General features: G+C 33.8%; 1 pseudogene; it reads left to right on the top strand.

Moving 5' to 3' along the window:
* The first annotated feature begins 1,357 nt into the window (after nt 1–1,357).
* LOC149176233 (uncharacterized) lies at nt 1,358–2,987 on the top strand (annotated as a pseudogene).
* Nucleotides 2,988–27,187: the final 24,200 nt, after the last annotated feature.

Genomic DNA, 27,187 nt, shown 5'->3' with positions numbered 1-27,187 from the left:
AAATACAATAATAAAAAAACTTAAAAGAATCATGAACTATCTTTTCTCTATCTTTGCTTTATCTCCTTGCTTGGATCCTTTGTTAATATGCATCTATCCCAGTGCTTTATAATATTATTTATATTATATAAATTTCATATATGTATATATAAAGTTATTGTTATTATTATTATTAGTTATAATATAGGCTACATTAAAAATGTCGACATGTAATCTTTCTTACATTACATCTAATGGCTACAAATATACCCTATACTGAGTTGTAGAGCGTGCAATAACATACATCCTAATAATGAGATTATTATTATTTTATAATAATTCTAATTAAAAATAACCAAACAAATCTTTATTTTTATTTTTTTATTATATCAATCATTTTTTTATTTAGAGAATACTTTATTTTTATTTTAAAAATGACATATATCAACTAAGATTTGAATAGAAAATGAATTACACATCTCCCTCATAGTCCCAAACTCAATAATGTGTCTTTCCCAAATAATAAAAATACGATAATATGTAATAATAAATAAATAATGTTTTATATTTTATATTTTTATATTAACCTTAATAAACACCATAAAAATTTTCTATCAACTTTCAAGTTAATTGAAAGAACCAATATTCAACTCCTTTTGTATGTAATTAAGATATAATCTACCTATCAAAGGTCATAAAAACATATTTAAAAAAAGAAAATCCATATAAGCATAAATACAAATAAAACTTAATATATACAATTTTTTGGAAATGATATAAATTATAACTTTTTAATATATTTGAATATGTATAACAATCTATTTATCAAATGATAATAAATATATAATTATTACACTGATAGGCACCTCTTCTTGGAAATGGTTTGACCAACCTTCCTCTACCCTTTTCGTCTCCTAATGACATCTATCCCATGGTGTGAAAAAGAAATTTGTCCCCGTCTTCGACTAGGAACCTTCCTCCATACTGCACAATCGTGATCTCCACAAATTTCTACGCCAATAGAACACAATATTTTCGTCACTTGGTGGATGTTGCAGTAACAACAAAGCACAAGTAATGAAAAACAATTGGAAGGTTGATCTAATACCAAGAGACTCCTCTATCTCATCGCTACTGGATGACCAAAATCTTTCACATGTTGAACAACTACATTGAGTTATTCAAAGAAGTCAAACAAGAAACATAGGTTTTGATAGAGTCTTAACCTCTAGTCCAAGAGCTACTATTGTTTGGTAAGCCCTGTAGATGGTGAATTTTTTATTCAGGTGGAGATGGGATCTTCGAGCCCATTGAAGTTAAATTTCATCCTTGACAGGGGAAGTGACCTAATCTGGATGTTGTGCCAAACTCGTGATTCATGTTCTACGTAGAGACAAGCTATGATTACAAAACATTCTCCAACAAAGCAGTGGCAAATCTTATCTCAATTGTTGGAGATGGAAGTGTGAGTCCATTAAATGATGTTCCATGGGAAGATGTCATGAATCACATGGTATGCAATTTTAATCCCAATGGTTTATTTTGAATGATTAAATTTCAATAGCAAGTGTATATACCCATTGGGATGTTACTTGTATTTTTCTGTTAAAGTTAATGTTTTTGTCGAAACTTATAGCATTGTAATGTATGAATGTAAATGTTTGTGGTGGGTATATTTGGTAGGAGACCAGACTGAAATGGGTAGATGAAGGTTATGATATGTTTTTGTTTAGAAACAAGGTTTTGGTTTAGCTTGTACATGATTCATCTTCTAGAGAAGAAGAAAAGGAAAATCAATTAGTTCTGGATCAAACTAATATTTAGATAATTATTATTGTCTAAAATTGTGATTCTTTTAAGTGTGTCTTGCAAAACACTCAAAGAATTCCTACAAACATCCTTTTTCATTGCTCTCATGTTCTTCAGAATAATTTAGGAGGATTATAGGTCTCAACTAGAAATGCCAACATAATAGAAAAAACTCCTCCTCTCTCTTCAAGGAAACAAGATCGAGTCCTTACAAGTCTTGAGAACTGTATATGAGGCATGGGATTGTTGCAATAGTGATGATATTCATTGTACTTTACTTGTTCTAATTAATTCCTATGTGCGGGCAATACCCATATTGAAAAATTTGCATGCAAAAGGAATTTATACTATGTAGTGTATGATAAAGAACTGTGGTCCTCAAATATTGGGTTTCATTTTAGATCCCAATTGTAAAAACTTGTTTGTCTCAACAATTGTGCACCAACTAATCAAGTATGAAGTTACCGTTGCATTGCATCATATGAGAGTCCAAAATTTGAAACTTTTTCTCTATGTGTATTGCATAAACACAACTGCCTTGGACTAGATGCTAAAATTTCAATGAAACTCGATGCTCAGCCCCTCTCATCTTGTAGAGGAAGTCTCTTGGGTCATGAGGTTGCAAACGACTTTTTTGTTGGGTGGTTAGGTGAATTAGAATCTCATTGGCATGTTGTCACTGCCCAAAATCATGCATATGATCAATTTCCTTGCCAATATCAACTCTTATATAGTGGTAAAGAAAAAGGGTCATTTTGGTATGAGCCAATGTTTCAGCTACAGACCTTGGATGGGTAGTTCATTTGGAAGAGAAGAAGGTACTAGGTCAAAAGTGGAGCTATTCCTAGGACTTTTATCTTCAGTTTGTTGGACAATGGAGTTGTCTCAAACGGATTTTGGAGAATTGTAGATGCAATAAATGATTTAAGATGGAGGATATTTGATTACAATGGAGAAGCTTGGGCAACAGGAAAATCTTATACATGGGCAGCTCTTATCACTTTGGATGGGACCTGACCATCTAAGACTAGCCACATAGGGTAAATTCTACTTTAGAAAAAGGTGGGATCAAAGACTGGGAGATTTACAAGGTTGACAATTCATGTTGTACTAATGATCCTTTAAGAATCCCTGAAGGCTCAAGATTGCATCTTTCACTTCAATTGAGTAATTTTGAATTTGTATCATCGTATGAATAATTAAATTTGATCAACTTCCCAACATTCCAAACTTAACTCATTGAAATGCAATCTTTATTAACATGTAAATTATTGACTTCCATTGTTTTTATAAAGAGGGTGGTCATAAAGTAGAGAAAATGTTCTTCCAAGAATGATAATTTTAATGGTTGAAATAAAAGGGTTGGCTCCTTGTATACGCTAGAAAATGGCTAGACACTGTGAAGAGGCATCTTGATTTTCCAAAGGAAATTTCTGAACAGTTACTGACATTGCTTTATATTTTTTATGTAAATTGGAGCTAGAGGGAATGCTTAGTTTTGATTTCAATGTAGGAATAAAATATTTAATAATGTGATCACTTCCACGTTCATGGATAACTAAAAGTCACATCTGTAATGTGAGGGTTAATAACATATCGGCATAAACAACCCCAAGGACCAAAATGATGTGATACGAACCATATTTTTCCCAGTGGAATTATATAGATATGACTTTATTGCCACTAAGGTTTGTTGTAACCCTTACTTCTCGCAGATTATAATTTACACATATCTATGATGATTTATAAGAAGTTGAGGTGGCCTATTTAAATTGCAAATAACATAACATGATTTTCCTAATGAAGGCTATGTAAAATTCAACTTTGCGCTTCAATCTTCCTTAATTTTTTTAGTACAAATGATGAGATTTTATTTGCTCTTTTCTTTTTATTTAGTTTCAATAATTAGGGTTACCATCAAAAGGGTGAAAATGGGAATGAAAATTATTTGTTTCATTGAAGTCAATTTTAGTGAAATAAATGTGACAACATATCATGTTAATTATTTTCCCTCAGGCGATGAAATGATAATAAATATTTATCAAAGACAAACACTTTTAATGCAATTATTCTCCATCTGAGCATTTTTAATGATAACATTGGAATTTTTTCATGACCTTAATATTGTTGTGTCCATTTTTATGCACCCTTTTTTTTAGTACCACTGCAAGTACCGACTCTAGTTCACCATGCCTTTTGAACATTAACATTCTACAATTATTTATTTTTCATTTATTTTTTAGTTAATCATTGTATATATTCTCTTAATTTCCAATAAAAAGCAAGGGAAATATGGGATATAATTATTTTGGAGCTGAACACAAATGTAAACCCTTTTTTATAATACCATTATTTGTGTTCGTATAACCAATTTTCATATCCATGATAAACATAACAGTATGACATTTTAAAAGGAAGCCAAAGCAGTTTTGTCTATATAATGCTTCCAAATAATGTTCATGAATTATAAATATTAAAACTTTGGTGGAGAATTGTCATAGACAATGGAAATCACCTTAAACTATATAAGCCTTGTCTATTTGGGATTTCCTTTTGGAAGTACCTTTCTTTACTTTGGTTTTGTCATATTTTGTCATGAAACTTGTCTCATTGAATAGTCAAACTGATTTCAGTCTCTTTGAGAGTTTGCTAAAGTTGACCTTGGGAGTTAGGAACTTTCTCTTAGTCAAAGTCTTGTTTAAGGTTATATATCCTATGCCCATGCTACAAGGGTCATGTTTTTCTCAGCCATCAACATGGTATCAAAAGAGGGGCACTTTCTAAGAACCATGACCCCTTGTTCCAAGTAATTGTTACTCTGAATCTAAATGTCGTCTTTTAATGTTTGAAAACTTTGTGCTATGAAGACCCATAACTTGGAAACTTCCTTTCTCTAGAGGTAATATTATAGAAAATATATGAGTGAATATTGTGTATAATTCTACATGTGGGGTATAGAGTGGATATGGACTTCGCATGGATGTTTCCTATTCTATTGTATTTCATCCCTAGGGTTTAAAAGGAAAATTATATCCATATTTTTTTGGGAGACCACTTAATTTTCATGGTAATTAGAACATGTATAGCCTTTACAGATTAGTTTCTATCCTGGATAATTCTTTATTTGAAATGTTATCTCCTTTAAATCCTTCAGACAATGCCAATACAGTGACAGTCTAGTGGTACTGCAAAAAATAATCTTGGTGAATTATAAATATTGAAATGATAGTGGAGCATTATCATGGCCAATAGACATCACCTTGAAATTGTACAAGTCCTTATCTGTTTTTTTTTCCCTTTTGGTTGTACATTTTCTGGACTCTTATTTTATTATATTTCTTCATGAAAGTTTCCTTCCAAATATTCAAACCAATTTAAATCTATTTGATAGTTTTATATTAGTTAACCTTGGGTGATAGGAACTCATTCATGATCATGGCTTTGTTTAAGGTTATATAACATACGCCCATCCTGAAAGAGTTATGTTTGTCTTTCCCATCACCATGAACCCTTGTTTTAAGTACTTGTTATTGTGTATCTAAATTTCCTCCCTAGCTACTCTGAAAAACTTTGTGCCATGAAGATCTATCACTCAGAAAATGCCCTTATTTAGAGGAAATACTATAGGAAATATTTTAGGCAACATTTCCTATAATTCTATGCCACATGGAATAGAGTGGATTTGAAATTGAAATAGTTGTCGCATATCCTCTTGTATTTTATCCCTAGATTCTAAACGAAAAATTATATTTTCTCTTATCTGGGAGACCACTTGATGTTCATGATAATTATAACATGATAACCTTCATGGAGTATTTTCTATCCTTTCCATTTTTTATTTCAATTGTATGTATTTTAATCCTTCAGACATTGTCAATACGGTCGAGTGGCAATGCAAAATTCTCGTAGAAAATTTTCTTAATACTTATTGATTTCATGTCATTCATGATATCTATTATTCAGTACATACCAACTTCTCAGCCTCCTTGTTAATTTGTTTTGTTTCTTTTGTAACTTTGTTTACTTTTCCAATATGTTTGGACAATACTCGTGCTCGAAGAACCTATTACTAATGTTAATATTGAGAATATTTATTCTATATCCAAAAAACAGATCAAATTGAGAAGTAACATTCACCTGCTAAATATCCTGGTGCATTTCCTCCCATAATTTAAGGCAGCAACCCTTCAAGAAGGGATTTGAAGGTGAGATTTATTTCCCAAGAATGTGACACTTTTTCCATTACACTAGAACATCCTGCTCAAATTATCATTGGCAAATATTCCTTTGCTTCAGATAAGTACATGCACCTCGGTGGATTTCTAATATTATGTAACGTAGGTATCTTATTCTTAGAAACATGGTCATCAATTTAATTGATAAAGTGCTCAAAAGAATGGTCATTAATTTAATCTAGAGAGACCACTCTGGGGGATCAAATCAGGACAACTAGTAATCGTGAAAACTAAAGGAAAAAGAGAACAGTTCTCTAGCTACCAAAATCAAAGAAAATCATCGCTAGACTGAGATCCTAAGAACCTAAAATGCAATAATGTTTTTCTTCCATTAGTACAACCATCATGCTTTTCACCCACCAAGTATATTACAAATATTTTAGGAAATCATGAGAAGGTATATTACCAAAATTTAAGGATATCGGGACTTGATCATCACTAAGCAACATTGAATTGTGCTACTCATTGATTTAGATTATTATGGCGATATACAGACAAATTTATTTTTATTCTTATTCTTGGTTTTGATTAAAAATTTTGAACCAGACTCTTGATCTATCTTAACTACGAAGGAAAATTAAAAAATATTCACCTCAAAACCAACATTTATAAAAATAGTGTGGAATTAAGTGAAGTGTTGGCCTTTAAAACACGCCCCGAAATTAGGAAATAATAATTGCTATTTATCATGCATAGAACAAAACATTTGAAGATAAACCTTCCGACCAAGCTTAAAACATTTCCATCACCTTCAAAGTTGAGCCCAATATACATTGTCTTAATGCTTTCACCTTTTGGAATTATCGTATCACAACATTCCGTCCACAATTGTTTAACGAATTTGGATTTTTAGCACTCTGCTACTGCTGAAATTACTGCAATGCTTATGATAATGTTAATGCAATGGCATAAAAATATTTCCTCCCCATCTCAAATGGAAACATAAATGGACAGGATTTATTCAATTCTTCCTAGCACGGTGGCATACTGCCACTGCATAATGCCAGAGCATATTTCTTTTGACATCTTAGCTTTGGTGTCAAATTTTTAGTTACCCTAATTATATATTCGGTTTGAGCTTCCCCCTCAATGTGGTCCACTGGACCATATTGTAATCCAAATGCTTGTAGTGCAACAAGCCATAGAATGCACAAATCCATTGAAAAACACAGAGAGAAGTGCCATTGATAGAAATTCCACATGCTTGTAATGTATTCCCTAGTATAACATCACCAACAACATAGAAATTTTCTATTTTAGGAAGTTCATCATCTCCTTCTAAAATGGAAGAATGATACTCTGGTAATGGTGGAAAATAAGGAGAATTTTGTGTTGTATATCTCACCGTCTGATATATCTCCCTCAAGCTCCCAGGGCAAGACTCATCCTCCTCATTTCCACTTCCACTAAATAGTATCTCCAGTCTTCTTGCATAACCCATCTCTCCATATATTTTTAGCAATGACACCAACAATTTGACCATAGACTTAATGATCTAAATTATATTTTTAAATAATTTTCTTCACTTCCTTTTACTTCTTGTTTGCATCTAACCAATATAGATAAAAAAAATGTTAACAATTATCTTGAAATATGTCGACATATGCTCATGAAGCGATAAGTGCTCTTTCCTTGCAGTATTCCTCCTGATAGATTTTTTTTTTTTGGGAATATTTATACTTATAGTAGTTGGCTAAGAACATGCAAATAAAAAGGTTGCTTGCACTCTTTATGGAGGAAAAATATCTAGTTATAGTTGTTTGTTCAAAGTGCCCATTTTCATTTACATACCTACCTGCATCTAAAATCTTTGCAAGATTATTCTATAAAAGTAAAGGCAACTTCATCTAGGGAAGTATGAAACATTATTTAAAACTGTTGTCAATATTGTCGTGGAAACCAGTTTCAATTTTACATAGTACTCTAAGCCCTTTCCCAATATAGTCTTTGGTGTAGAAAGAAAATCTAGAGACTCTAGAATTGCTTCCAAGATGAGTAACGATAGTATTTTGTGACATAGTTCAGCTTCTGACAGTAGAATCTATTGTGGAAGCATATTCTTGATGTCCTTGCTAAAGGAATTCTATTTTGCAATTCTAGGAATTTTAATTTGCCATTGTATTTTATGCTTCCCTTGTATAAATTATAGTTCTATGTTTCACATGTCCACTCCTCATGCAATCCACCTTCTTCCTGACAACTTGCCTTTGGTTCACTCCTTTCATATTTTATGGTGAGGAGCAGTTTCTTGGTTTTATGTGTCTTTTGGCTTTTTGGTATGTTGATTTTCGCATGTTTTCATTGTACTTATTTTTTGTTCTATATTTTGGTAACATTATCATGAACAACAAATCTGGTAGGAGAGAAGAAGGTAGAATATTTCACAAAGGCAGTCAATGATGTAATATTCCTGTGACTTAATATAAATGCCTAAATCGACTAAAAACTGAAAAAAAAAATGGCTGGTTTGTGTGGATCTTATTTTGTGTTAAATTATTGATATAAATTTCATGTGGATGAGGTGAGGATGGGAGTTATTTATGATGGTTTAAAGCTATCTAAATGAGTGTTTCAATGATATCATCCCATATGTGAACAAATATATCTTTCATACAATATTAGAACTAGACTTAAATCAAACAAATATTTTAGTGAAAGCATCCCATATCTCAATATATATTTCTTCCATACAATATTAGATCTCACTTTAACTCAACCTAGCAAAACTTAGCAAGAATATATGTGTTCTAATTTTGAAAAGTTTTCATTTGTATGAAATGTATATTTAATATTAAAGTAGTATGGAATTTTTCAGTATAATTTAATTTTTTTGTAATATCTTTTATTAGGAATACATAAGAAATGATAAAAAAAAGTGATAATTATAATTTTTTATTTAGTTCTAATTATGTTTATGACCAATTTTCCCACTATAAGTTAGTCAATTAATGAAATATACATATAATTTTAAATATATATATTAAAACCAAAATACAACTTCTTCAATTTAAAAACCTATATGTATCTCTTTGCACTTTTTAAAGAAATTTAATTTTAATACTTTTATTATTATTATTTATGTATATATGATGGGTGTTTGAATTTAACGGTTAAACAAATATGTTTTCTCCTACGAAGTTACATGTTCAAATTTTAAAGAGAAGCAAAACTCTTCAGCAATCAAATCATCCTTCTTAAGTGAGTCGCTTTTCTCGCGAACAATGAAATCCATTACATTTAATCAAAATTCTATTGACATCATTAAATTAATAATTCTATATTATATTATATTATATATATATAACTAACATAAAAGTAATTTTAGCTTCCATTTGGATTTGTAATATATTAATAAGGATTAAATCTTGTAGTTTTTCCCTACAATTTTCATTGTTTATTTATGGTAGTTCATACTATGATATGTATACCCTGATGTAGAGCACATACTTTGTACTAAAAAATATATTATTGAAATGTTGTATCTCTATGGAGTTTAAAGTTAATCTAGGGTTTATTTTAATATATTATATGACCTAATATATATTAAGTGAGTTTTATGTTGAGTATATAAAAAAATATATATATTTATATATTAAATAATATAAAGTAATAATGTATTTTTTTAATTAAATTGATTAATTAAAAAAATGTTATGAAAAAGTGTTATATGAAATAAATTATTATTTTTTTTAATTATATGGTATTAATAAGTAATTATATTATTCTACAATATTGTAACACAATATATTTAGAGGTTAAGAATCTCCATCATTAAATAATGCTGATCTCCATGGTTGAGATCTTGTTACATGTTTTTTAAATATATAAATATTTAACTTATATATTAACTTTTTTATCATTAATAATTATAATAATTAGAAATAAAATTATAATCTAAGATGTATTATGAAATAAGTATTTTAATATTGATAGTGTATTAATGTTTCTCTATATTTTCTAACCATTTAATTTATATAACTTCTCTAATTTATATTATTTAAATTTAGTATTAAATATTTTATTTATAATAAACATTTAAATATTTCATATAATTAATATTTTTAAATATTATTAAAATATTATTTTTATATTCCATATAATTAATATGTGTAAAAAAATTTTACACATTTCCCTTATATTAAATTTTAAAGAAACAACCCTAATTTTTTTTTTAATAAAAAAATATAAATACCTAACATTCATTACATATTTAGCATCATAATAAATTTAATTTAACATAAATCTATATTTATTATAATTTTTTTTTTTTTTTTTCAACCATTTAATTATTATACATTGATTTTTGGTGCAACGTTTGCTTCCGAGCTTCGATTAAATGTCATGTCGAGTTGGTGAGGTTTTGTTTTGACTCTCCCAATCACTTTCATGGCGTTTGTTTGTGTTATATATATATATATATATATATATATATTTTGGATTTTTAGATTTATTATTTAAAATAATTTTTTAATTTATTATTATTAATATTTAATATCTAGAGGAATTGATAATTGGGTTGTTTAAGGTTGTTACATATGCTCAAAGTTATTATAGCAAAATATATTGTCATTTGAAAGAATTGGTGTTTATTTCTGTGTTTTATAGATTTATATTATTTTCTTAGCATATGGTTTTTTTGGATTTTTAGATTTATTATTTAAAATATTCTTTTAATTTATTATTAATAATATTTAATATTTAGAGGAATTGATAATTGGGTTGTTTAAGGTGGTTAAATAGACTCAAAGTTATTATAGCAAAATTTATTATATTATTTGAAAGAATTAAATTTGGGTGAAGAATATTCCAATTATTTCTGTTAATCAATCGGGATAAACATAATCAATTGAATTATTGATAATTAAATTAGAGTTTTGGAAGCTCTATTCTAAAATAGACATACATGTCCATGTAATCCAAAAACAGATTAATTACATTGATTTTTGGTGCAACATTTGCTTCTCACCTTTGATTAAATGTCATGTCGAGTTGGTGAGGTTTTGTTTTGACTCTCCCAATCACTTTCATGGCATTTGTTTGTGTGTTTTATAGATTTATATTCATTTTTTTGGATTTTTAGATTTATTATTTAAAATATATTTTTTTAATTTATTATTATTAATATTTAATATTTATAAGAATTGATAATTGGGTTTTTTAAGGTGGCTATATAGACTTAAAGTTATTATAGAAAATTTTATTATGTGATTTGAAAGAATTGGCATTTGTTTTTGTGTTTTATAGATTTATATTATTTTCTATGCAAATGGTTTTTTTTAGATTTATTATTTAAAATATTCATTTAATTTATTATTGATGATGATAATGATGATGGTTAACATTCACTGAGACCAAACTTTGGTCTATCGGACCTAAAGAAGTGAATTATTTAGTTTGATTTAAGATTTTATTCCTATGCTCAAAAAGCTTGGGGAGAAGCCTCTGGAGCTCACTGTAATTTTGACAACCTAAAAGGCTAGGAAGGTCAGTATTGCAACAAAGATTTTGAAACTAAGATCTAATGTGGTTGTACGCGGGGCACTCTAAGAGGAAGTGATTTTCATCCTCCATGTTCGTATTCTCACAGAGATGGCATAACCTTTCCATCCATGATGTTTTAGGAACTGCCCAATGACTCGTTTCACTATGGAGCTCATGAGAGTTCGTTCTAATCTTGGCTATATTAATTTTCTTCCTTGAGCTAGTCAAAACAGAGAGATACTGTAACATCCCTATGGTAAATATTTTTGACAGAATGCGGAGTTTAACTTCGTGTTGGTTTTGAGCAAAGCAATAGATGAATGCAGAGTGCAGATTCTGAATGGTGATAGTGAGCATCTCCGAATCGGAGAAGGTCTATTTTATTTACTGAATAATTATCTGATTTTGTTTGATCTATGTTTTATGGTAATTTCAAATTGCCAGTGGCACGTTTCCTCATGGGTCGGCGAGGGAGTAGAGAGAACTCATCTGATCATCAATAACTCACTATCTTATTATTCAAGCCACTCAAATCTTATGGACCGACAGGGAAGCAGCGAGGGATATCGTTCGATCACCAATAACTTCCTCTTCGGGTTCTTCACTTCACGATTGCTAGCCAAACTTCACGAGAAGTTGAACAACGTGATAGCTATAATAGTTAATGATTTCCGATGGTGGGTAACAGGTGATAAACTTGACAATCAACGTGATGGTTATATGTCAAGCGAAAACCACGTGCGATCGCAGGTTTGAACCCGCGACCCATGTAATGATAATAACCATGTACCCATCATTAACGACGGTGCCAGGCAGACACCCATTTGTCCTCTGCACCGGTAATAACTGATTCTTGATGGGAAACGGGATGAGATCAAATGGTTCCGAGTTCTTCGGTTTACGTTTGCTAGCCATGATGACGGTTAACAGTTACACCTCCATTTTTCAAGGAAAGATAAGTGTGCTCTTATGGAAGGAGGAGGGGCGATTGGAGGGGACGGACCTTCTACTTGCACTCAACTACTGCGATTCGGTTCCTGTCAACCGGGGACTTTTGCCAAACATTTTTGGACTTTATTTGAACTCTGGAGAAGGAACGCTCGAGCAAGCAATAGTCCAAACTGTGTTTACCAGTCACAGGACTCATTATAGTTACTGCACACTATACAGTGGCTGTAGTTTAATCAAAGAATTGCAACTTGTCTGGAATTGGGTGCATGTCTCCTCACGGCATGGCTCCAAGAACAGAGTGGACTTCAGGGGTCGAGGACCGTTCATCTGGACTTCCTCCTGGACGCCCGGCTGTCAAAGGTGTGGCAGACGCCGAGGGGACTGCAAAAAGGGTTGTGAAAGGTGGAACAGACGCCCATGAGACCGCCAGAAGGAAGAAACATGAATATTTGGAATATCACAGACAACGGGAGAAACAGATGCGAGCTAGGCATGCAGGAGACATCCCTGATCATGCTCCTGTCAATGAACTGGACCTCGAGTTTCCAGAGGAAAATCGGTGTTTGACCACACAGAATCGAGGTGATGAGACGGCGCGCAATTGAAAAGGGAAAAATGAAGCAGAGGAAACATTTAGTGCCAAATTCAACAGTTCTTAATACTCACGCCCAGATCTAAAGATAAGTAACTGCATTCTTATAGAGAGAATTTTAGTACATGCATTAGAAGAATGATTGATTTTATATGTTCTCTTGTGAAGAGAATAGGTTAATGCATGTGGTAATGAATAGGGTAAAAGATTGATTAATTTATCTCTTTTCTTGGTTAAAGAAGTACTTAATGAGTCCATGCTTGTATCTTTAAAAGACTATGTCCACTGCATATATTAAAGAAGGGATATTAGGATAAGCTAATGGCTCAAAGAACAGTCATCGTGTTAGGGAGATGTGTTCTTTGTATGTTAGCAAAACTATGATAAACCTTGACTATTGTGTTATATGTTTTAGGAAAAAACATGGACTTGTAAACTAATGGTTAGATCTCTTAGAGAGAGATATGCACCAGTGTGATTAAGCTTTGTGTAAAGTAGAACAAGAATCTACTTGAATAGAGATACTAGTGAGTTAGTATGTTATGCTTGCTCATGCAGATGAGTAGAAGATAAAAGATCCTTTTTAAAGGTTGTTTAATGAATCATTGATAATGTATCTAATATTGTTGCCAAGCTTGTTGTCAACAGCATTGACAGGAAACGATGGCGGTTGGTGCCAAAGGAAAGTGATGTCTAACATTGACGGGATAAGGATTATTCGTCCATGCAGATAAGTCCAAGCTGCAGCATTGTCCATTGCTAGAACAATTATGCCACAAGGAATTATTGCATGTGGCGGTATGTAAATAAAAGATTACATGAAAACTGTATTAGCTTTTAGCTAGTTATGTGAAAGCTTAATGATAATTCATTGTAATGATTTTAATAACAATGGTTAAGGGATGGAATCCCTTGTAAGCCATTGAGTGAGGGGTGAAAACCCTCACGAGCGTTTAATAATAAGATTAAACGTTTGCTGGTTTTCACCCTACGGGGTTTCCAGGGTATATCCGTGTTCTATGGTGTGATTGATGTGATTGCCTTATGTGTCTGTTGATAATGATGGGTCCTTGATGATGATGGTTCTTTATTTGATGTGACAACCATAATGTCTTAGTACATGATTATCTAACATGGTTAAGGATATCAAGAAATGGATGCATGGATTCATGAGACAGTTTTTGTTATTACAGTGATGGTTGAAGGTTATGCAATGGTTATGAAATTTACTGTATTTGATGGCAATTTTACTTGATGTACTAATGAATAGTAAATCTAATGGTTAGTGATGATTTGTGGAGTTGTGAATTGATTAATTACTTGTGGTAATTGAATAAAAAATTCTAACTCCCTACTTTTACATGCGAGGTTACGGGGGTATGTGACAAATTGGTATCAGAGCAAAAGGTTGCAGCACTGGCGCCTTTGGGAATTGGTAAGTAGAAAATAAATTGACGTATGCCACCAGCAAGCATTAACTCAGGTATGAGTTTAATCATTCACATACTGATTTACATAGTACACTACTTTTGGCATGATATGTGTGATTCATATCTATAACTTCTTTGGGTAGTAAGCAATAAAGTTGTTGCATAACTACATTCATAACATTGGATTCCTGATGAGGATAAAATACAATGAAACTTTTGTCGCACTTATGAACAAAACTGAACACTCATTACACTTAAGAATGATATTGAACACTCATTGACGAAAGTGACAACCAACTACCAACTTTTGATTTGCACATATGGCAATAACAATAATGCATTCATTGAACTAGATTGAAATTACAATGAACGAAACTTAATGAGCCAATGCATGAATATAAATTAGGGGGAACATCCTTGAATAGGATGAAAAATTGTTTAAAAAGGACATTAGAAGAACCCTTAGATATTGAAATCATGCAATGAGTCAAGCAGCGAGACTTGATTGTCATAACTAACTTTTGATTCAGTCTTGTCATGGATGCATGAAGACGATTGGTAGTTGAGATTGGTTAGTGTTGTATGACTAACCCATAGAACTTATATGCATTAATTGAATTGGACTTAAGATTATTACAATTCGAAAACAAGTGAAGGTTGATTGATGTCACATGCATGGAATGTGTGTATGAAGATTTTTACTCTCTCTGTGCTATAGTCCAGTTGTTCATGAGAAGAGTTCTTAATTTTATTCACCATGAGAATGCATGATGAATAGTATATGCTTATGTCTTAATAGATTTAATGATGATTACCCTCTAATTAAGTGAAATCCATTAGCATGGTATGTGTTTATGTTAATCATTACTTGTTGGGAGATAAAAACCATTGGAGCCTCGATTTAACGATGGTTGAATTTATCTCTACTATGGGAATGATGGATTTCTTATGCATGTTGCATTCCAGGGTGAAGTTAATTATAGAGGCATGTTCAGTGGGTAACATTTCTAGGACCCATTCATGGTATAATTACATGTGATAATTATTCATAAATAGACTACCTGTGTTAATACAGTTGTCAGTAAAACTCTAACTACCTTCCCCAACTATAGATGCTTCCAAAGGAAATGGAAGCAAGGAGAAGGAAGAAGACCGTGCTGTAGGGACAGACGGAGATGGGAAAAGAATCGCTAAGTCTGGTGATGACCAGATGGAGCAAGTTTTGAGTATCAGAATCTTGCAGAAGACTCTAAGTCTGGGGACGACTAGATAAGCACTCGATGTGCATGTGAGTATTCCCTTGACCATGCTTAAGGAGTTGGAAATGATAACTATAGTGTATTGATGTTAATAATTTTCGTAATGTCTCCTTGAAGTCATTATTCTGAAATGGTCACATGGTAGGGTTATGATAGTTGTTGCATCTAGCATCAAGTGGTAACTCTGGTGCATGTGCGACACTTAGGAGATTATGCTTCTAATTGCATAAGTAGAGCAATTGCTTCTGGTAAGGGTGGTATAATTTTCTAGTTATTCATGTTGATCCAAGGACAAGATAAGTATCTTGCTCACTTTCTTAAAGAACACGTATGAAGGTTTTATATGGTTTCTTAGTAGAGAAAGTATTTGAATGCATGCAATAAAAGAATAGTTCTTTTATAGATTTTCTTGGTAAAGGAAATGTGTTAAGGCATGCAGTTAAAGATTGATTATTTTATATACTTTCTTAATAAAGAAAATAGGTAGTTCCTATTAGAAAGACTCCACGTGAGTCTTGTGTGTGAAATGCTTGTCTCTTGTCTATAAAATCCTTGCTAAATATAGCCAAAGTATCTTCTTGAGAAAAGAGGATGAGGCATATAAATGTCCTGAGGACATAGCATGGAAGGTGGCCAAGTTTTCTTGAATTAAAATATGTATCTTTATTTGATAAAAGCTTCTTGGAAATATATATATATGCTAATTGCATTATGATTCTAGTTAGTTTCTAAGTTCTAGTGAAATGATTATGCATTACATGCATGATAAAAGATAGCTAAGGATGTGCTTCTAGGCACATAGATATTCATTTCTAACTTCTTGAGGAAAGAGTATATTACATATATACATAAATATAGTCTCATCCTAAGAGTATGCATACTTCATGTATGAAGATGAAGGATTTTGTGAGAGTTTTCTTGAAAATAAAAATAGAGGTTCTTTCCCTTAAAGACACATTAGAATAGTGTTCATGCAAGAAACAAAATCCTTACTTGTTTCATGAAAAGAACTATGTGCATTGAAGTAAAAATAATTGTGTAGGAGAAAACACATGTTGCATGCACATAAGGGTGGTATGAGTCTGTGTGTACTTAGAGAAAGTGGTCATGTTAGCTTTCTTGGAAATAATAATCTCTTGGAGAGATTGTCTTGTTGGATGAGCTGTGTTGATTGCTTGATTTGATGCATAAAGGATAAGTAAACCTTGTTTTTGTATCTTGATTTTTATGCCTAAAGATAGATATCCTTAATAATTTCTTGAAAAGGAATCTTGAGAAACCCTCACATCGGAAGATAGAAGAATGAGGTTAAAATGACTTCCTTTAAAGAAGAGGTATGTAGTTTGTTGTATGAAATGATGGTAGTATTCTAGTGAAAGGCTTATATGATAAGCAATGGTATGCACAAAGATTAGTCATTATGATATAGAGTTATGATCTTTGTATGTTAGAGAGATTATGTTTAATTACATTAACAACGCATGACCCAAGCTAGCCATAGTAAACGTAAAATAATACTCCATTAATGATGATTTGAATTAGAACAACAGGCTATGGCAAAATTGGGAATGCTGAGAGTATTAACTCAACTGTTGTTGACATTTATACATTAATGAGTATTTGCATATGCTTTTATACATGACAATATTGAATGCATGCACATTCTTGGAAATTGAATACGTGTTAACTGATGCATATTTATAACTAACGTTGCTGATGGGATTAAGTAGTGGTAGCTTAATGGCAACAAGAAAACTCATCACATGAATTGCTGCAATGTGAAATGCAATCATAAATGAGAAAGAATGATGTTATATGATATGCATGAATTATGTTATTTGGGAATTTGCATGCATACGACGTGTACGATAGATATGGTTCCCATCAATCTAGATGTTGTGGACCCATGTTGAGGGTTAAGTGTAAATGCATGGTGTACATGCATGTTTGTTGTGCTAATAATAATGTTCATATGGTTCATTGTGTAAATTACTTTGAGAAAGAGTAATAAAAGAGAAATTTAACATGCCAGACAGTTGCGGATAGTTGGGTTGATGACAGTTACCTGCCTGGAGGGGTTGATGGTACCTGTCTGCCCGGATTGAGAAAGGCTTGAATGCCTTGGGTTGATGACAGTTACCTGCCCGGAGGGGTTGATGGTACTTGTCTGCCTGGATTGTGAAAGGCTGGAATGCCTTGGGTTGATGATAGTTACCTGCCCGGAGGGGTTGATGGTACTTGTCTGCCCGGATTGTGAAAGGCTGGAATGCCTTGGGTTGATGGCAATTACCTGCCCAGAGGGGTTGATGGTACTTGTCTGCCCGGAGTTGGGTTGATGGCAGTTACCTGCCCGGAGGGGTTGATGGTACTTGTCTGCCCAGATTTACTTTCCCTGGAATTCTTGAGCTGGTTGGCCAGTGGAATTCCATGTTAGACCTGGTAAGGTCTCTATCAAAGAAACTGTCTGGATGTGAAAATGACTCGATTTGGTTGTGGAAACCAGTTCCCATGGGTTGGGAATTCTTTAGTCTATTGTGATTTTCATGGCTAAAGAAATTAACTAATCAGTTGTATGTGATGTTAAAAATAAATTCTATATATAGTTGTGTGAAATGTGTTATGCACATTTAACATGAAATGAGTTTAATGTTCAATAAGGAGTTATTGGAAATTTTAATTCCTGTATCATTTCATTAATCTTGTGAAAGTCTTAGTAGGGGCTAAGACCATTTCCAAATGATGCAGTGATTGACAGCTTTGATGATTAGAGAGCTAGGTGCTCTTTTGGTACATCTAGAAGCACTTTGCGGATGTCTTTAGTGAGAATTCGCTCAGTGTGCACGTGAGCAGTGATTTATCATTTGAAGATTGGTGTTAATGCTCTTTAAGTACTTGTAAAAGTACTGTGATTTAGAAATCATCTAGCATTGCACAGTTGAATTGATAGTCAAAAGTATTTCATTTGACTCAAAATATAGTGACTAATGCAATTGAATTTGTTAGTCATATATTACAGGAATTACTTACCATGGAGAGTGGAAGAGTTGTCCAACCACTATTAAAATTCCTACATGAAAGTATTCATGATTTCCAAGAATAGATGGTAAGTAATGGTAAGTTGACATAGAGAATTGTTTATTATGAATGAATAAGGGCCAAGTGGTGGCGATTAGAAGTTGCATATTTTTGCAATTACGAATGCTTATGACTATTGATGCTTATAACTAATGATATTTCTTATGACTATATCATTACTATTTTGTTTGTCGTCTTTTCTTGGAATGAAATCGTTGATTTCAAAGAGAAAGGATCACATTTTGTGTGGTTTAGATGGTAATACCACGAGTAAAATATCAAGTTCCGATGAAAGATGAACACCGAGGACGGTGTTCCTGTTAAGGGGGGGAGTATGTAACATCCCTATGGTAAATATTTTTGACAGAATGCGGAGTTTAACTTCGTGTTGGTTTTGAGCAAAGCAATAGATGAATGCAGAGTGCAGATTCTGAATGGTGATAGTGAGCATCTCCAAATCGGAGAAGGTCTATTTTATTTACTGAATAATTATCTGATTTTGTTTGATCTACGTTTTATGGTAATTTCAAATTGCCAGTGGCACGTTTCCTCATGGGTCGGCGAGGGAGTAGAGAGAACTCATCCGATCATCAATAACTCACTATCTTATTATTCAAGCCACTCAAATCTTATGGACCGACAGGGAAGCAGCGAGGGATATCGTTCGATCACCAATAACTTCCTCTTCGAGTTCTTCACTTCACGATTGCTAGCCAAACTTCACGAGAAGTTGAACAACGTGATAGCTATAATAGTTAATGATTTCTGACAATGGGTAACAGGTGATAAACTTGACAATCAACGTGATGGTTATATGTCAAGCGAAAACCACGTGCGATTGCAGGTTTGAACCCGCGACCCATGTAATGATAATAACCATGTACCCACCATTAACGACGGTGCCAGGCGGACACCCATTTGTCCTCTGCACCGGTAATAACTGATTCTTGATGGGAAACGGGATGAGATCGAATGGTTCCGGGTTCTTCGCTTTACGTTTGCTAGCCATGATGACGGTTAACAGTTACACCTCCATTTTTCAAGGAAAGATAAGTGTGCTCTTATGGAAGGAGGAGGGGCGATTGGAGGGGACGGACCTTCTACTTGCACTCAACTACTGCGATTCGGTTCTTGTCAACCGGGGACTTTTGCCAAACATTTTTGGACTTTATTTGAACTCTGGAGAAGGAACGCTCGAGCAAGCAACAGTCCAAACTGCGTTTACCAGTCACAGGACTCATTATAGCTACTGCACACTATACAGTGGCTATAGTTTAATCAAAGAATTGCAACTTTGTCTGGAATTGGGTGCATGTCTCCTCACGGCATGGCTCCAAGAACAGAGTGGACTTCAGGGGTCGAGGACCATTCATCTGGACTTCCTCCTGGACGCCCGACTGTCAAAGGTGTGGCAGACGCCGAGGGGACTGCAAAAAGGGTTGTGAAAGGTGGAACAGACGCCCATGAGACCGCCAGAAGGAAGAAACATGAATATTTGGAATATCACAGACAACGGGAGAAACAGATGCGAGCTAGGCATGCAGGAGACATCCCTGATCATGCTCCTGTCAATGAACTGGACCTCGAGTTTCCAGAGGAAAATCGGTGTTTGACCACACAGAATCGAAGTGATGAGCCGACGCGCAATTGAAAAAAGAAAAATGAAGCAGAGGAAACATTTAGTGCCAAATTCAACAGTTCTTAATACTCACGCCCAGATCTAAAGATAAGTAACTGCATTCTTATAGAGAGAATTTTAGTACATGCATTAGAAGAATGATTGATTTTATATGTTCTCTTGTGAAGAGAATAGGTTAATGCATGTGGTAATGAATAGGGTAAAAGATTGATTAATTTATCTCTTTTCTTGGTTAAAGAAGTACTTAATGAGTCCATGCTTGTATCTTTAAAAGACTATGTCCACTGCATATATTAAAGAAGGGATATTAGGATAAGCTAATGGCTCAAAGAACAGTCATCGTGTTAGGGAGATGTGTTCTTTGTATGTTAGCAAAACTATGATAAACCTTGACTATTGTGTTATATGTTTTAGGAAAAAACATGGACTTGTAAACTAATGGTTAGATCTCTTAGAGAGAGATATGCACCAGTGTGATTAAGCTTTGTGTAAAGTAGAACAAGAATCTACTTGAATAGAGATACTAGTGAGTTAGTATGTTATGCTTGCTCATGCAGATGAGTAGAAGATAAAAGATCCTTTTTAAAGGTTGTTTAATGAATCATTGATAATGTATCTAATATTGTTGCCAAGCTTGTTGTCAACAGCATTGACAGGAAACAATGGCGGTTGGTGCCAAAGGAAAGTGATGTCTAACATTGACGGGATAAGGATTATTCGTCCATGCAGATAAGTCCAAGCTGCAGCATTGTCCATTGCTAGAACAATTATGCCACAAGGAATTATTGCATGTGGCGGTATGTAAATAAAAGATTACATGAAAACTGTATTAGCTTTTAGCTAGTTATGTGAAAGCTTAATGATAATTCATTGTAATGATTTTAATAACAATGGTTAAGGGATGGAATCCCTTGTAAGCCATTGAGTGAGGGGTGAAAACCCTCACGAGCGTTTAATAATAAGATCAAACGTTTTCTGGTTTTCACCCTACGGGGTTTCCAAGGTATATCTGTGTTCTATGGTGTGATTGATGTGATTGCCTTATGTGTCTGTTGATAATGATGGGTCCTTGATGATGATGGTTCTTTATTTGATGTGACAACCATAATGTCTTAGTACATGATTATCTAACATGGTTAAGGATATCAAGAAATGGATGCATGGATTCATGAGACAGTTTTTGTTATTACAGTGATGGTTGAAGGTTATGCAATGGTTATGAAATTTACTGTATTTGATGGCAATTTTACTTGATGTACTAATGAATAGTAAATCTAATGGTTAGTGATGATTTGTGGAGTTGTGAATTGATTAATTACTTGTGGTAATTGTATAAAAAATTCTAACTCCCTACTTTTACATGCGAGGTTACCGGGGTATGTGACAAATACTTTTGATCTTCTAGGGTGGCGTTGATGATCTCCTCATAATATTTTCATTTTCTTTTAGCTGCCAAATCTTTCTCACACCAAATTTTTTTTGAACTTAGAAGTAACAATATTTTTAATGTTATTAATGTTTTGCAATGCAACATTCTCCTAGATCTCCCAATGGTTTAACCAGGCCCCGGTGTCTTTATACCAACCTCGTTTGAGCCTTAGGTGGTTTTGGCTTGAACTTAAAGCTAGCTTAGGAAGTCTATGGTCTGCTATGTTATTGAGTTTGTACTTGTACAACAAAACCCTAGTCATAGCTAGGCTCTCGATAGGGGAAAGACCCACTTCTATAAAGAGAATAGGATAGGGCGTTTTGCTTTTAATTTTGAGGTTATACATTATAAAACACTTCTAGATTTGCTCAATCTTTCTCCAGCATTCTCTAGAGATGCTACAACCCCAAACCTCACATCCATATAAGATAACCGGAGTGACTAAAGTTTCAAAGAGGAACTTCTTTCTATCCCACATTACGAGGTTTTCCGTTTTGCAATTATTTTCAACTAAACCAAAATAAGCTTTCCATCCCTCATTAATCCTTTTCTCAATGCTATAGTTCCAGTTGAGCTTGTGAAGAATATCAATTCCTAGGTACTTGTCGGAAGACAATTCATCCAAGTTACTATTGTCATACATAAAATTAGGGTAAGTGTCCTTCTTGGATTTGATAATCATAACTTTTGTTTTGTGAGTGTTAACAATCATACCCATGGTAGAGGAATTGATAATTAGGTTGTTTAAGGTGGTTACATAGACTCAAAGTTATTATAGAAAAATTTATTATATTATTTGAAAGAATTGAATTTAGGTGAAGAATATTCCAATTATTTCTATTAATCAATGGAGATAAACATAATCAATTGAATTAATCTTTTTTTGGATTATATGGACATGCATGTCTATTTTAAAATAGAGCTTCCAAAACTCTAGTTTAATTATCAATAATTATTAAATTAAGAGTAGTGATATAACTGTTAGTAAATATCAATAAAATATTTTTAGAAACAAGAAAAATAAAAAAATGAAATTTATCTTAAAAATAATTATCTTTTTGGATGGCAGATGATCGGGCCCTGCGAGAAGTTAGGGTTTGAAGGAACAGTCGACGGAATCGAAGAGGGTAGGGGTAACAGCGGCGGAGAAGAGCAGGGATCTCCCGCAAAGAGTAGAAGCAAGGAAAGGAGAATGATTTTGATAAAAGGAGAAGAGATTAGAGGCAGGCTAAGCTGAAGGAAACTATGGAAAGCCGGCAGGGGAGGGGAGAGATCCCCTCCTATAAAAATGTTGTAGTAGGAGAAGCTAGTGGAAGCAGATTGCAGAGCAGCTCCAGAGAAAGTAATAGAGAAGCACCGGTAATGGGAAACCTATGGCAGCTGAAGACAGGCGGAAGATGCTTACCAAGGGCTCAGAAAAAACCCAGGTATGTAATACCCAATAACAAACTTGAGGAATATAATAGCTATATGAAAGATCATGCTCTGATTTGCAAGTTTATAGGGTATTGGCCATCAGAAAAGGATTTATTTAGATGGATACACCAAAGATGGAGACCAAAAGGGCATACTGAACTAAAATTAGGGGCTAAAGGCTTTTTCACAGTAATTTTTGCAAATCTGGAAGATAAAGAGAGGATATTTGAAGAAGGACCGTATTTTATGAACAACGCAGGTCTGTTCATGAAATACTGGGAGGAAAGATATAACCCGGAAAATGAAAAAATGCTAGCTGCCCCAATTTGGGTCAGATTGTTTGGTTTACCGGTGGAATTTTGGGACCCTGAAATCATGGAAGGCATAGGTAATACAATTGGAAACTTTGTCAAGGTCGCAGAATCAATGAAAAGAGGAAAATATACATCATACGCCAGACTGTGCGTCTATATGAACATAGCTGAGCCACTACCTGAATACATAGAACTGGAGTATCATGACGAAGTATGGCAACAGCCAATAGATTATGAACACATTCCGTTCAGGTGCAGAAGATGCCATGAATATGGACACCTATACAAGCAATGCCCACTGAGTAAGGAAGAGGAAACCCTCAGTCAAAAGGAAGAAGAACAAAGGAAGACAGAAAAAACAGAGGAGACAGAAAAAGGCTTCCAACAAGTTGGTAGAAAAAAGAAAACTGCTAAGGAAGGAACAAAAACTCAAATACAAACGAAATCAATAACTATAGGGAGTCAAAACAAATTCCAAATCCTGCAGCAGGAGAACGAAGAAAATGAAGAAAAGTTGGTAGAAGAAAATGGTTTAACAGATGAACCAATGGAAATAGTCAGAGAAACAAAAGACAAAGACCCTGAAACAACAGTATAATCTGGAGAAGAAGTAGAAGGATTAGAGGTAGTATCTGAACAAACCCAAATGGAGATGGAAATGCCAAAAGAAAATGAAGTAGAGGAAGAAAGAATCATGAAAAAACTGATTCAAGAATGGAAAAACCTTGATGAAAGATTCATACCAGAAACACAGAAGCAAATATACAAAGAATCATTTCAAAAATATAAGGAAAAAAAAGGAAAAACTATGGACAAGCACACAAGCATAGCAGGGGTGCAGGAAAATAGTTTGATGGGAGTGGATAGCACTGGTAAAGGCAGCAGAAAGAGAGGCAGGAAAACGTTGAATGAAACTATCCAAACTGTTGGTGAAATTCTAGTCAATTCAGGCAAAGTGATACCTCTGTCAGAGGTATTTTACCAACCACCCAAAGTTTAAAATGATAGTTATCAGCTGGAACATCAGGGGTCTCAACAGTAAGGGAAAGCAGAGATACCTGAAGGAGAAGCTAAGGAGAGATAAACCAGGGATTATAATAATACAAGAAACTAAGATCAGTATGCAGAGTATGGAAAAAATTATAAAAAATAACAAAATACAATATGAAGTCATGGGACAAGATGCAATTGGATCAGCGGGAGGCATTGCAATATTATGGAACCCTGACGAAGTAGTTTTTGAAAACTGGCTAAGTATGCCCAGAATTCTCACCAGTCTAGGTAGGATTCTAGGGACAAAGGAAAGAGTTCTTATTACAGGAGTCTATGGACCTCATGTACCGGGGGAAAGAGAAAGGTTTCTGAGAAATGTGCAAGGAGCCAGAAGGATATGCCCAGATCTACCATGGATAGTAGGGGGAGATTTTAACATGATCAGGACGATGGAGGAAAAAAAGGAGGAATAAGGAAACCTGACCAGTATATGGAAATGTTTAATGAAATGATAAATGAACAAAGACTGGTAGATATATTAACTATTAATGGGGTATATACTTGGAATAACCGAAGAGGTGGGAAGAATCAGATAGCTTCCAGATTAGATCGCTTCCTAGTCTCAGAATCAATCATGAACAAAGATGTCTTTATAGAAGCGAAAATCATGCCAACTTTAGGTTCAGATCACTGGCCGGTCAGACTGGAAATAGAAATTAAAAAAAACTCAGGAAAAATACCTTTCAGATTTGAGGCCTTTTGGTTAAGAGAACCAAATTTTATGGAAAAAGTCGAGGAATGGTGGTCTCAAAGCATGGCTCAAGGAAAAGGAAAGATGCATACCTTTCAATTAAAACTCAAAGAATTAAAGGGTAAGATAAAGCAGTGGAACAAAGAAGAATTTGGAAACATAATGGAAGAGAAATAGAAATTAGAAAGAGATATGGAAGAATTACAACAGAAAATTATTACTGAAGGTAGATCAGATGAAAGTAGCAAAAAGGAAGGGGTTATACTTGGTAAATTGGAGGAGAGAAGAAAGCAGGAAGAAGTGTTATGGAGACAGAAAGCCAGAATTAGATGGTTGAGGGAAGGAGAAAGAAACACCAAGTTTTTCCATCAGGCCATGATACAACACAGGCAGAGGAACAAAATTCATTCTATCAAAAATAAGGATGGGGAAATGATTGTGGAACAAGAAGAAATTGAGAAGTTAGTGGTACAGTATCATAAAGGAATTTTGACGGAACCCCACACTGATAGATCAAAAGCCATAGAAAAGATTTGTAAGTTAATTCCTAAAATCATAATAGAGGATCAGAATAAAGCCTTGATGAGAGCAGCAACCTTGGAAGAGGTAGAGGAAATTGTGATGAGCATGAAGAAAGGTACAACACCGGGGCCTGATGGATATACAATAGAATTCTATCAAGCAAGATGGCACTTCCTGGGAAAAGAGGTGCTAGAGCTCGTAGAAGAATCCAGAATAAATCAAAAGGTATGGCCAGCTCTTAATTCTACTTTCTTTATCTTGATTCCGAAAAATACCAAATCAAAAGAGGCTCAAGGCTTCCGACCTATAGCACTATGTAACGTCATTTACAAAAAAATCTCAACCCTAATTGCTAAAAGGCTAAAGCCCCTACTGGCCAGTTTAATCTCCCCTGAACAAACAAGATTTGTAGAGGGTAGGTAGATCCTGGATGGATTAGTTGTCACGCAAGAAGTTATACACTCCTTGAAGACAAAAAAACAGCAGGGAATGCTGATCAAACTTGATCTTTCAAAGGCTTATGATCGACTAAACTGGAAATATTTGGAAAAGGTATTGGAAAGTTTTGGCTTCAGCAACAGATGGATAAACTGGATATTCAACCTTATAGAAACTCCAAATTATTCTATACTAGTAAATGGCACCCCTTCAACAACCTTCAATGCAAACAGAGGAATAAGGCAAGGGGATCCCATATCCCCGTTTTTATTTATATTGGCAGCAGAGGGTCTGGGCAGGTACATAAAGAAGGAATTAGGAGAAAACAGAATCAAAGGGCTGCGATTATGGGGAAATAATTTGCCTATAACCCATCAGCAGTTTGTAGATGACATTATGCTATTTAGGGAAGCATCTATAAAAGAAGTGAGGAACCTAAAAAAAATCCTAGATCTATTTGCAGAAGCTTCAGGAATGGAAATCAACAAGGAGAAATCATGTACATTCATCTTCAATACAATAGATCCTATCAAAAGACATCTAACCAGGACTTTGGGATTCAAGCAAGGGGAACTCCCAACAAAATACCTGGGAAACATGATTGACATTAATCCCAAAAGGTGGAAGAATTGGCGAGGAATTATAGAAAAACTTCAAAACAAGATGGCTAATTGGGCATTCAGATCGTTAAATATAGCTGGAAGGATAGTGCTACTGAAATCAGTACTATAAGTAATACCCATCTATCCATTATCAATTATGGCAGCACCTCAAAAAGCCTACTCAAAGATAAGAGAAATTTTTGGAAAATTCCTCTGGGGAGGCCCGAATCAACAAAGGAAATGGACCTTAGTGTCCTGGAAAAACCTATCAA

This window comes from Pinus tabuliformis, chromosome 4_1 (genome assembly GCF_031772625.1).
Source record: "Pinus tabuliformis cultivar Carrire ecotype Pingquan chromosome 4_1, CPIR1, whole genome shotgun sequence".
Taxonomy (NCBI): domain Eukaryota; kingdom Viridiplantae; phylum Streptophyta; class Pinopsida; order Pinales; family Pinaceae; genus Pinus; species Pinus tabuliformis.
This window is presented reverse-complemented; position numbering and strand designations above follow the sequence as displayed.